The sequence below is a fragment of the Manis pentadactyla genome, chromosome 3, assembly GCF_030020395.1.
Source record: "Manis pentadactyla isolate mManPen7 chromosome 3, mManPen7.hap1, whole genome shotgun sequence".
Lineage (NCBI taxonomy): Eukaryota > Metazoa > Chordata > Mammalia > Pholidota > Manidae > Manis > Manis pentadactyla.
The window spans coordinates 17,857,843-17,871,651 of NC_080021.1; the positions used below are offsets into that span (position 1 = coordinate 17,857,843).

At 44.6% G+C, this 13,809-nt stretch overlaps 1 long non-coding RNA gene across 1 annotated transcript; it reads right to left on the minus strand.

Moving 5' to 3' along the window:
• Nucleotides 1–3,958: 3,958 nt before the first annotated feature.
• Nucleotides 3,959–11,927, minus strand: LOC130682818 (uncharacterized). The gene is made up of 3 exons (XR_008996175.1): nt 7,829–11,927; nt 5,956–6,023; nt 3,959–5,216 (listed from the first exon to the last, which is right to left on the minus strand). It is a non-coding gene; the product is annotated as an uncharacterized LOC130682818 (long non-coding RNA).
• Between the last annotated feature and the right edge of the window lie 1,882 nt (nt 11,928–13,809).

Genomic DNA, 13,809 nt, shown 5'->3' on the forward strand with positions numbered 1-13,809 from the left:
TCTTCCGCCAAGAAGACAAAATTACAAGATTGACTCTTCTCTGCCCAAAATAATAATTATTATTTTAAAAGCCTCACTGCTCTGTAGGGTGATTCGCCTACATGCAGCGCTCGACTCCTGGCCTTAAAAATACCCGGAGAAAACTGACAATCAAGCCACCGCTGGTGCTCACGACGGAAAAGGCAAAGCCCATCTTGAAGCAGAGAAAACCGCCCGCTGACCCTGGGCCAGCGCCATTAAAAAATGTAGGATTTTCTAAATCAGTAATTTTTTTGGAAATTAAAAAAAATCGCCGACAGCAGAACGCGTCTGCTCGCGGCGCCCGAATCTGCTGCTCGCAGCCGCGGCCGCCGCCTCCTTTTCACTCCTGCGCGCCCGGGCCCGGCGCTCGCTCTGGCTCGGCTCCCGGGGACGTTCGGAGGGGCGCACGCGCGCTCGTAGCGGAGCGTGCGCCTCGGGGGCGCGGGGAGGGCGCGCGCTCGCGGCCGGGAGAACGCTGCACGCGGACGGGGCGGGGAGCGCGTGCCCGGGAGGCACGGGGCGCGGGCGGCAGAGAGCAGCCTGCGGGCGGTGCGGCAAGGATCCCGCCCCCGCGGGAACCTCCTCCTCCCCGGAGCACGCACTGGGCGCTCCCTGCTTCCCGGCCGCACGTTGCGGAGCAGAGAGGGCGTGTCAGCACGCGGCCAGGAGAGCGCCAACCCCACAATGGCTGCGCGCCTCGGAGAGGAGACCCTGCCGCTCCCCGGGGACTTGCGCAGGACCCAGCATATAGTGAGCGCTCACAAGGACAGCAAACCACTGTTGGCACCGCAGCCTTCTGGAAGGAGGCCCGTTCAAATGAGGATTGCAGAGCCAGTCACGATTGCAAACAGCCAAATATGTAATTAACGAGAGTTAGGGGGCGTATCCCGAAGCGGAATGCTGAGTTCAATAAAGTTGCAGGATGCTGGGAAAGTGGATTGATTTGCCATCGCAAAATAAATAGCATTAGAACTTGTGTATACTGTTTTTCAGTTTGTGGACATTGCCCATGACACGGACGATATTTTTCAGGCCCACCGATGGCACTGGGTGTTGGTATAACTGCAAAGAGCTCTGTTGGGAGGGTTCACCTGGAAGGAGAGCGAGTGTGCCCAAGTTGATATGAGGGCTGATGGTTCATTTTCACAGCTGCACCACATAACTGCAGTCAGGATCCCTTATTTAGATTAGACTCAAATAGACAAGGACGAGGGGAATCAAATAAGCGTCTTTTAAAAGACCTTGGAACATAAGTACCTAGCTCTGGGCTGTTCTCGGTGACCTTGAGTTGACCATTTGAAGCACAAAACACAACAGGGGAAAAACACTGGTGGGGAGTGGTGGGGAGTGGTGGGGGACACCAAAGAAACCATATGCAAATGCTGTAGACTTGTGTCAGACTCAGTATAGGAAAAGTTATGGCTTTGAAAATCATGAATCGGAGCTGCATAACACAGCTGTAGAAGATAATTTTCCCTGGGCCACTCTAATCAACTCTTAATCACAACCCGGCTTCTCCATCCGTCTCCCCAAAATCATGAGGAGTGTTACTCCTGAAATTAACTGATTTCTTGGGCAAGCCTGCTGGGTCCTGTCCCCAGGGTCATTTGGATGCCTAGGTCTCATCCTCACCTTGCCAATAACAGTGCTTGACACACAGTTTGCCCGCAATCATTATCTTCATTATGATTTTTAATACTACCCATATTATAGTGATTAAGATCACTGCTTGTAGAGCCTGATTGCCTGGGTTCAAACTCCAATTTTTAACCTACTAACTATATGGCCTTGGACTGGACTCACTGGGCCTTGGTTTCCTCATCTATAAATGAGGAAAGACTTCATAGGAGTGTCTGACTTTCATCTGCACTAATATATGTAAAGCACTTAAAAGTACTAAAGCATATAGTAAATAACCACTCAATAAAACTTATCAACAGAAGTAGATTCATTGCAGCACTGTTCATAGTAGCCAAGATGTGGGAACAACCTAAATGTCCATGAAAGATGAATGGGTAATGAAAATGTGGAACATACAATAGGATATTATTCTGCCTTAAAAATGAAGGAAATCCTGCAATATGCACCATATGGATAAACCTTGAGGTCATTATGCTAAATAAAATAAGCCAGTCACAGGACAAATACTGCATGATTCCACTTACATGAAACACTATCTAAAATAGTCAAACTCATAGAATTAAAGAGTAGAGTGGTGATTGCTGGGAGCAGGGGAGTTGCTAATGGATGGGCAGGAAGCCTCAATTATATAAGATGAGTAAGTGCTAGAGATCTGCTGTACTTTTGTGCTTATAATTAACAATGTTGTATTGGGTTCAAACTTTAAAATTTGTTAAGAGGGTAGATATCATGTGAAATGTCTTGCCACAATGAAATAACATTTTAAAAAGTAGAGACTAGGTCAAGATTCATTCTAGCCATGGTTCCACAGTAAACGCTGCAAGCCTATAATGCTGGCATGCTGTCCCACTGACACTGCTGAGGGCCTACTGTGTACAACCTAGGCATTTTACATGTACTGTATCTACTTACCACAGCCTTGAGAAGGGGGTTGCCAAGCTAAACCTCATTTTAATGTGGAAAGTGGCAGAAGAACTCCAACTCTGGTTTTGACTCCCATGCCTGAGGTCTCCCTTCTAACACCCTCAGGCCCTCCTAGGAGAAGGAACCCCGTGCCTTAGCCCAAAGGATAGTTTGTTCAGCTTTCCTGCGACACACCTGAACGTAAATGCCCCAAGCCTCCGGCTTTAGCAGTGTTTGCAAAAGCACACTTCTTGCCTCCTTAGCCTTTGGGTCTAAATTGACCTCAGGACTGAGAAGCAGGCCCTTCCAAACCACCCAGAGAGGGAATCTGGGAAAGTGTTCCAAGAGGCAGGAAAGGCCCAAATGTGGGATGACGTGGCATTTTTAATAAGACCTGGAGTGAGTCCTGGGATTGGAGGGATTTTGAGAAGGAAAATGACAAGATCTGGTTTATACCCCCAACATTTTATTTTTCACCCTTTTAGAGCATCCTTCTTTATCCTCCCTTCAAACACCCAGCATTCACTGGGCAGACATCAAGATATGATTAATATGCAACTCCTCCCAGCAGTATTTGCTTTTTTTATTTATTTTTTAATAGCTCCTAGGAGGAGGAACTCAAGGACTGAATCTCTACTAGAGGGATTTCAACCCCTATGATGTGGGAAAGGAGAGACTGGGAGGCAATGAAGCTTTCCCAGAACAGCTTCCAACACCCTCCTTCTCCAGGGGGAAGGTGAGTCACATTGCCCACCACCATCTCGGAGTTCTGTGACTTCTGGCAGGCTCTTTGATGTCTGGTCCAGCGTCTGTTTCTTTTGGGGTTCCTAACTCACGGCCTGTTCCCATGACTGAAATTCACACCTACGTCTCCTTCCCTCCCAGAAGTGATTCTCAGCCCTGGCTGCACAGAAGGCCCTGCCTGGTCCTTACACTTGGCAAATGAAATCCCCTGGGGGAATTTTAAAACAGCCACACCTGGGATTTACTACCAGGGAACCTAATTTAATTGGTCTGAACTCTGGTCTGGGCATCAGGACTTTTTAAAGCTTTCCAGATGAGTCTAACGTGCACCAAATTTAAGATCCCTGATCTAAGGAACTTTAAAAGAAGGCACCCTGTGGATAAACTGAGAGTTCCTGTGGCCAGAATTCTCACTTGGCCCTCATTGACTAGCTCACTGCACACCTGTGGGCAATACATGGCTGTTGACTCTATATAAAGAACTCCACCCAGTGCTCTGCGCGCGACATGGTGGCAGGGTTGCAAGGCTGCAGCAGAGCAGAGGCTGGAGTGGTAGCAGTGCCAAAGACAGGCCCAGAGGCAGAGACCGGCTTGCTGCACGCAGACTCGCTCTGAGTGAATGGGATTCTGGTGACTGACCTGCCACCTGGAAATAAAGTTGGGTATAACCCTTTCACCCCAAAGAGCGTTCTGCTGTCAATTTTCTTTGGTCACATTGAATCCATAGCAAACTTGCCCGGGGCTGAACCCATTGGCAAGACACACCCATTCCCAGGCCCAGTTAAAATAGAATCTCTGGGAACTGAGCTCCAATATTTTTTAATGTATCCTACTTATTTTATTCCATCTTCCTATAAGGACATAGGTACACGTGTATATATTCATTTGTCATCATTTGCTTTATACAGATGGGATCATATCACACACACTTTTCTGATCTGTTGTTAATACTTTGTGTTAACACTTCTTGCTATCAACAATTCCTGTAGAAATCACTCCAGGTCAACTAAAATTCTTCTAATGCATTTTTTCTTTTGATATTTCTATTTTGATATAATTTCAGACATACAGAAACACTGCAAGAGTAATGCAGAGATTTCCCACTTACCCTTCATTAAATTCCCCAAATGTTAACCATTACAGTATTTTCCCCATGCCTGGGTATGCTTTAAATGTCCCTCAGGTGATTTTTGTGTGTGATCAGGTTGCTATATGAGGCCTCTGGGTTGGTGTGAGACTTCAGGCAATGATTGTGAAATTCGTGACACTCACAAGGGGATTTCTGTGTAGAGGCAGGTAAGGTGGTTAAGAGGGTGGATTGTCTAGGTTTGAATTCTGGTTCCTTTGCTTCCAAGCTTTCTGTGCCTCAGTTTCATCATTTGTGAAATGGGTATTAGAAGTACAAATTCCTAAGGCTGTGTGAGGCCTGAATAGGATTACTTAGTCTAGCATTTGGCACAGTAAGTACTCAATAAAGGCTAGCTGTGAATAGTTATTGATCATTACCATGGCTCATCTATGAAATAAAATGGGTTTCAGCTTACCTCATGACTTCTTAACAGAATGCTTTATGGGCCTGGAGCCTCTAAATCCCTTATAAAAATTGGGGAGTTGTCAGTATATAAAAGTGTCCCTAATTTAGCAAAAGAAGCCCCTTTGGAACATGAAACTAGCAAGAATCAACAAGTCGTATCTGTTGCAATAACTCGCCTTAAACGTGTTTTGTATGTGTTTGCAGATGGTGTTCTGGGAAAAACCCAAGTATAACTTCCATGCACAGAATGTGTCACAGGACAGGAAACTAGTGAAAGAAGTTACAACCTTCAGGAACTGATTGATAGCCAGCCCCATGGAATGCTGGAACTCCAGGACCACAAGCCCATGCCTACGGAGGTCAGGCCGCATACCTGTGTGAAGCAGGCCAGGTGTAAGTTCACAATGGTGGAGGGGACTGTTGAAACCTTGGAGAGCAAGTTCTGCCTCCAAGGTCTAGCTGTTCCCCGGTGGGAGTGTGGGCCCTTAACTGCCACATATTCCAATCCTTCCAGAGGGCCTAAAACTTTGGATCTTGATGTAAAGTTTCCCAAAACTGAAATATTTGTAAATGCCCCAATTTTTTAAAAAACCCTCTGTGGGCCAGTTTGCAGTTTCTGATTATGGGAATTGGGTATAGTTCACGGTGAAGATGTGAAAGGGGGGGGAAAGATGTAAGAATTTGTTTCTCTGGGGACTGTTCAGGGAAGAGAGGCCCTATCTGGTTCCAACTCACCAGGAAAGTGTGTCTGCCCTGCACTGGGGTAAGGGTGGTTCAATCTGTTCCTGAGATGTTTCTTGAGCATCTATTCTGTGCCAAGCCACACTTGTTCTCCAAGGATTTCCTTTTCCTTGTTTATATTTTTGCAAGCTGCCTGATGACTGTTTGGTTTCTGAATTGCCTTGATAGTGAGAATGAGGCTCTCAGGCAAGCAGATATCCCCAATGTAATTTACAGAACAAGATTATCCAGAATCTAATCTATTCCACTTCTGGAGCTTAGCTCTTTCTGTTCCATATATGCACGATGAGAAAAAGGTTGTAGGAAAGATATGCATTCTGGTGAGAGTAGCAATAAAGGCAGGAAGAGCATATTATTTTGAAACACCTTACCTTTACCATGCCATGTGAAGCAACTGAAAAACATCTATTTCTAATCAATCGGAGGCATCTGAGTTTACCTAAAAATGGAAATATTGTACATTATGCAAAACCCAACATTTCATGATGTAAATACAATGAAAGGGGGGCTTTCAGTTTTCACAAAGAGGCAGATTCTATAACTTGAACCCCACTCCTGCTAAGCCATGTCGACACACCAAGTAAAATGTAATCAGACTCCTTTTAAATAAATGGCAGAGCTAGCAAGAAAGAAGGGAAATCCTCTGAGACCAGAAACAAAGAAGCTGAAAACAAGAAAATGCATGAAACTGATGCCTCGATTACCCTGGGAAAAGCCTTTGGTTTCAGTAAAGCAGGGGTGTTCATCCCCAAGAAGCACCAGGAAAAGAGGCCTTGGGCTCACTTACATAAGCAGCAAAGTGCCCCTGAGAACCCCTTGCAGAGTTTGTGCTCCATGACTCCGCAGCTTTAAGGACCAGTAGACCAGGAAGCAATATGCCCACAGGACACATAGCTGACACAGAAGCATGATAGTCTGGGTCTGGACTCTGTGCTCTGGGTCAGGGCTAAAAGCATCCACTGAGAATGTATACCTTGAAGTCTACACCACAGCTGCCTTTGGAGTTTAAATTTGCCTTACCTTGGATGGATCCCAAATGCCCAAATGAGAAATGGCTCTGAGAGGACCCACCCCCAGTCAAGCCCTTATAGGATTCCCACAGGTAAAAGCCCTTGAAATGAGCTCACAATTCAAAACTGTGTATTATACAAGGGAACAGTTTTACTCATCATGTTCAATAGTCAGCAGGCACAACTAACGATAGGATTTAACCCACAGAGCTGAAGATAACAGTCTGCTAGAAGTAAATATATTCAGAATGATTAAAATATAAAAGTTGGAAATGAAAACACAAGACACTATGCAAAGAGGAAAAGCACTAAAAAAAGAATTAGACTGCCTAGCAATGAAAAATATAGTCCCTGAAATTACCATATATATTTGCACAGGTTAGAAAGCTGAATAGACACAGAGCTGAAAAGAGAATTTTTTATCAGGAAGATCAGAAGAAAGCACACAGAAATAAAGAAGCAGAAAATAGAAAAAACAGGGTAAGAGACACGAAAGACATAATGAGAATAAAACATATTGTTAGAGAATGGAGTGGGGGAAGCAGATATTCCAAGAGATTGGCTGAGAATTTTCCAGAGCTTATGAAATACATAAAGCCTCAGATTCAGGTAGCAGGGCAAATTCTCAACAAGAAAAACACAATTAATATATTTTCTCATACTGAAAATTGTAATTCGCACTATCCACTCATTTCCTTCAAACTGGCAAAAAAAAAAACAACCCTAAAACAATTTTTAAAACTTAAATTTGTATTTACTAGAACATCCTTTGTTATTGGGGGTGGGAGTGGATCATAAAAATCACTTATTCTCAGGATTAACAGATATCTACAGAAACTGAAGACGGGCCAGCACACAGCTCTTTAGAAGAAATCTAGTGATGTCACTGAGCTGACCACATTTTTCTTTGCAAATGTGTCTTTCAGGCCATTTATCTGGAGTTTTGTGTCAGGCTACTGGCAGGAAACAGATGGCCCACTGCAACAGAAAATGTAGGAAGTTTAAGAAAGAGACATGGGCAGGGTTTAAGCAAACCAATGGGACCATGTCATGCCAGGGGCCAGAGCAGGATACCGTCTCCACCCCTGAGACTGAAGGGCAAAGAGAGGCGAAGGAGTCTGGAACCCAGAGTGGCAGCTGCATGGAGAGGACTGCCTGGCAGGAGCTGTAGCCCTTGGTAGTTCAAATCTTCATGTTTCCATATTTCAGCTATGTTCAGGAACCAATTATTTACCTGCCCTTGCCATCACTGGTAAATGTAAAATGTAACAACCACTTCTAAATGTTGAGGATAAGAGATAATGGGGTTTCCAAGCCTAACCTGTAATGGGCACAGAGAAGGGGGGTCAGGGAGCGTTCTTCCTAACCAGACACTACTGGCATTCCCTCTTTAGATTTTCAATAAGGGAGGTTTTGTTTGGGGTAACAGGGCTGAATTTAGGCCTCTGAGCCAGGAGACATTTCATCAATTGTTTCAGAGCAGTTCTGCCTTGTTTACTTTTAATAATGGGTTTGTTTGCTTTTAATAAGAAGAACCAGACCCAGCCCTTCTATTTTCTGAAGCTTGTGAGCAAATGGATACCGGTGAGCTGGAGCTCAGTGTCAATCTTTGCAGCCACAAGCGGCCAGTGGCTGCAGGCAACAAGTGAAAACAGGTTGTGTGCAGGGGAACATTTCATTTGCAGAGGGTAATAATATTTACTTGTGATCCTATCCAGCAGCTTCCAAACTGATGGCAAGCATCACCCCACTGATGAGCACAGCACCATGGCTCCCTGTCTCCAAGGCAGGGCTACTTGCAATCTCCCCACAATGCCCTTCAGGAGACAGGGAGAAGGAAGGACTTTCCGCCCTGGGCTTATCTGGCTGTGCCATCTCAGGGGAGTCACAGAGTCTTTCTGGGTCTCACTTTGCTCATTTGTAAAATGAGAGGGTTTGTCCCTTCCAGGTGATGTTAAAGGTGTCTTCCTGTGACTATGGCTGACCTCTTGGCCCGATTGAAGGCTCTCTCTGGGTTCTTCGTCTACTTTATGGCATATATGCCTGTCTATGCATGTAAATGTGTGTTTATATTTTGGAAATAGCTGAAAAAAGAGATTAAGGAAGGGATGGTTGCTGTTTGCTCCAGGCAGTGACTTGAGGAGGCATTCCCAGTGAAAACAGAAAGTCATTCTCTCAGATGATGGCTTAATGTTTTCCCCCAACCTACTACCTCAGTGCACATGTAAATACAGACATCTGGAGTCCCCCATCACTAGATGCAGCACGGTAAGCACTACCAATTAGCTCACTCCAAGTGCAACTGGGGCACTTCCTTTCCCTTCAAATTTGTTGTTTATATTTATTTTACCCTAAACATACTGAAAATAGGAGAGGCCTGCCCATCTCACGTCTCTTGTAGACATGGATTTTCTAGAATGAATTCAAACCCAATCATCAAATGAAAACAGATTTCCACAAAGTTGCTCCCCATAATTTGCATTTTTTTTTTCTGACAGGGAGCTTAATACTTCAAATGCAACCCATTCCCTTGTAGGTCATAACTATTTATTGGAAATGTTTTCTTTATCCTGAGTTGAAATTTTTTCCCTTGTTGAAGTACATTTTTTGAAGGAACTAAAATCAAGTCACTACCTTTGTTTCAATGTTATTCCCTCAGAGGAGAAATGCAAATAACCACGTAATTCACATACTTTTTTAGCCACTGGGTCTCTAAAACTATTATAATTACAGAAATTATAATATGTTCCATATATTCTATGGAATGTTATATTCTCTATATTTTTTATAGTCTATTCTATAATTTCTGCTTATAGTTTAATATGTATTATAATACATAATAATAATTTGAAAAACAGATGATAAAAATTCAAATTTAGAAAAAGCAGTTCTATCAGGGGACTCATTCATGAAAATGGAAAGCTCTTTTATCAAGTAACTCCCCCCAGGGGGCCCTTAAATAGCCATCTCCCCATTTGATTCAATCTGGAGCAATCCCATTTAGCTGCATTACTGGACCACCTCATTGCGTAAAGGAAGGTAAACTGTGTGTTGGTAACCATTTGGCTCTCTCTTTTTTCCCAACTTGCTACTAATTCATTTGACCATTAATCGGGCTTTTCCCCCAGGGCCATTTGATCTGTTTGCAGGATGAACAGGGAGTTAGGGCCGCTCCTCCAGCTGAGAGGGCTTCCCAGAAGCAGACAATCCAGAGGGACATTGTAGTTATGCCAGAAATGATTAATTGAATCATTGGTGTGCTGGATTAAAGACCTAATAGCAGACCGATTAAGACTCCACATAGCAACCTGGCTGAGAACAATGCCAGGGTAAAAAATTTTTTTTCAAAAAAATCCCATTGATGGATTCTTTAAAATTCTGGAAGCATGATTCCAGGCAATAACTTTTCTGTAATCCTGATAATACCCACTTAACATTTGCATAACTCTACACAGTTTATGAAACATTTTCACAAATAGTGTTGCAGCTCTCACATGCATCCGGGTGGTGGGGGGGCGCGGCTGTGAAAGCACCAAGCTGGACTTGTATCCCAGAAGCAGAAGCAGGCCTGGAGCTGGTGGCTTCCCAGAGGTGCCTGGCTAGGATGGGGCAGAGGTGGCATCAGACCCCAGGGGACTTCCAATGCGAAATCCCTTTGAACAGCAGCCCACAGCATCTCCCGAGCATCACAGCTGCCTTCAGCAGCTGAACTTCTCTTACCCAGGAGAGAAGGGCAAACAACTGAATATTCTGTTCCTTGCCTGGAAAGCATGTGGCCTTTGCAGGGAGTCTGAGCAAGATTACTACCCACAAAAGGCATCCATCCCAGGATATATGCCAGCATTATTTTCCAATAATTTTTTAAGTAATGGATTCCTTTCTGTGGGCTGTGAAGAAAGGGGCCTTCGTGAAATCATTTGCAAGGGGTTCATACATGCTTATGAACCATTAAGCCTTGTGCATTGAAAGACTGAATATGCAAACAATGGCCAGATCATATTGACTTTGAGCCCCAAGCTGCCCGGAAGACCAGCCCTTTATCTACAATAAACAGCCCAGGAAGCCAGGCTGCTATGTCTAGTGACAATCAAGGAAGCGAAACAATAATTCTGTAAAACTTGGCCCCAAATGTCTAGAACTTGACTAATACCCGGTGGCACCTCTAATTTTTGTCCCTGCTTCTGACTTAGGACCAACCAGAGAGAATAACACACACACCCCTAACCAATAAGATGCCCTGCCTCTCTCAAGTGTCCCCGTGCCAACAGCCTCCAATCAGGGCACACAAGAAGCCCTCCATTCCTTCCGTTATAAAGCTCTCCCAGTCCTCTGCCTACCTTTGCATCTCAGAAAATGCAGGTGACCATGGCTGACTCCCTTGCTATTGTAAGCTCTGTATAATTAGCCTTCGCTTTTCCCATTTGGTTGGTCTTCATTTATTTCTAGAGTCTAAGTCAAAGATTGAATATGGCTCATTCATGCACATGCCACTCCCTTCAAATATGTGTTGCTGCTGATGTGATCTGCAAAACACAAATACCTTTAGAATGCACAATGCCTATTGTGCATCTCTGAAATTTTGTTCCATTAAAAAAATGAAGTGCCTCTATAATACTAGCTTGAAAACATACTAAGTGTAAAAAGCAAGTTGCAGAACGGTATGTATATTATGATCCCAATTTGCAGACATAATAATAAAGACCTCAATATTTAAGAAATGGCCACAGTAAATTGGGCGTGAGGTTAAACAACAGTAGCTGGATCAGAGGCTGTCAGTTTTTGAACATCCGCTCTCACAGTCAGTCAGTCACCCTACAGTATGGGTTCTCTCATTAACCTCACTCAAAACGGAAAGGAACCAAGGTTCAGAGAGGTCAAGTCATGTGTTCAAGTTCACAAAACTAGTACATGGTGGAGTTAGGGTGTAAACCCTGGTCTGCTGGACTCCAGAGCTTGACTTTTAATCTGGCTGCCATTTGCCTCTGTAAAACCTTATTCTGCTTGGCCATGCTATAGGTGAAGTTAATGTTTGTGTTACAATAGTGTGCTGGCTTTTCTATCTTAGTCTGAGGACCAGAGTTCCATTGCAGTTGTGTTTTAACTAGGTTTTCATCAGGCTGAGGAAGCTAGATGAGAACCCAGGAGCCTGGGCCCTGGACCAGACCCTGCCTCCAACTGCACGTCTACTGTTGGACTGGTTCCTCTTGTTAAGTGCAGCCTCTGCCTCCTCCTTCCGACGTCTCAGTGCATTTGTCATTCCTTGCTCAAGGCTGGCCTTCTCGGTCCCCCTGGCCTGCAGCAGTATCAGCAGCTGCCACCACACCCGAAACACTCTGAATTCCTCTTGTGCATTCTCTCATTTAAGCCTCACCCTGACCCCATGAAGTAGATACTAGTAGCATCCCCCTTTGGCAGATGGGGAAACTGAGGTATGGCAGGGTTAAGTAATTTGTTCAAGATCACACAGCTGGTGTGATGGAACTAGGACTCTGCACAGGCCATTCCACTCCAGAGCTGGACCGCTCACTGCCACAAGTCCAGCCCTGCGATGGCAGCTGCACATGGGCAGAGACCATGGCTGCCTGGTCCACTGAGTTCTCAATACCTCAGTGCTTGGTACATAGTATTTATGGAATGAATGAACGAATGGCTTCTATCTAATCTGTACGGGTTCTAACAAACCATCCATACACATTGGAAGTTAATGCTATTCATGCTGCTGACAGAGTTTATTCAGTTTTCCCTTAGTTATTGTTAATGACCCAAAAGAAAGGCTTTACTACACACAAGTAGTAGTTTGTTTACCCTGCCCCCACCAGATTTTTGTTCATATTTAGCTGATGTCCCATCATGTCTTTTGTTATATTTGGATGCCCTCTTGGATGAAAAGGACTATTTGTTCAAACAGGTGCTAGAGAAAGATCATTTGTTTCTTTTCCACCCAGATCTACATCCATAATTTGCTCCTCTTTCCCCTTGGTTGTATTGTGTTTATTCCCCATAAGTGGCTCTGCCATGAATACCCTTGAAGAGCAATCACCTGTGGGTCGCCTCCACTTACCCTCTCTCTGGAATTTACCTCCTTCTCCTTGACACCCTTTATGGGAGGGGGTGATAAATTCACAGCCTCATGAACAGCAGCTCCATGGACCCAATTCGTGCACGCTGAATGCCACGGGATCCTGTTCACTGCTGGCAGCTTTTTTGGGTTGTTCATTTCCCCTGCATGGCACAAATAGCTTTTACAGACATCTCTGGGGATGTGGACTATTTTGCATTTGTGAGCCACCTTTATGGAAAGGCCCTCCAGGTGTAAAGCGTCCTGTGAACAGTCAGTTGGAGGTGTGGTGGAGCCTCATTCATTGGAAAGTAGAAACGGGTGGCCAGTAAGTGTAACACTGTGAATGTCCTTGAGACACAGGTGTTCATGCAGGACTCCAGGGTGGCTAAAATAATTTGAGAAAAAAATGGAATTATTCTGACTCGAAGGGTTGTTCCGCTTTGGCTTTATAGGGGAATAAAAAGGAAAAAAGGAAGTGCAATTGCATGCAGCTGGCTAAGAGAAGAGGCAAGGAAGGGAGTGTTCAGTCTGAAGACTGGAGAGCTTTGCCCTTCCTGAGCAGGGGCAGGGAGTTCACCCAGATCCCATCACCAGCTGCCGTGCCTCAAGCCTGATCGATGGGGAAGCAAGCTGAGAGAAGTTTCTCAACTATAATTTGTGCCCCTTTTCTGTGCCAGGCACACTTTACCATTTAATTCTTACAAGATTGCTCTGAGAAACTTACTGTGGACTTGTTTTGTAGTTGGGGAAACTGACGCTCAGGGAAATTACATGACCTGCCCAAAGTCACACTGCCAGGTGACTGAGTCACTGTTCATATTGACGGTGACCAGATGCCAACGCCAGGCTTCCCTGAAACAATGTGCTGACCATGAAAGGCAAACAAATCAGGGAGCATTACATAAGGACCTGTTACATTTCCTTGGTCTATTAAATGTCACTTTTTTAATTATTCCAAGGATTCTCCTGGCTGAGTCCTCATGGTGTCTAATGGTAAAACCCCTTTCAAACAAGGAATGGTGCATTCTCTTATAGGAAACTGAATTCTCCATGACAGACACTCCTGCAGAGGTAGGATGCCCCAGAAGATAGTTGACAGTGGACACTGTACAACAGAACTTCCCTCTGGGGAGGAAGAAAGGCAGCAGGAGGAA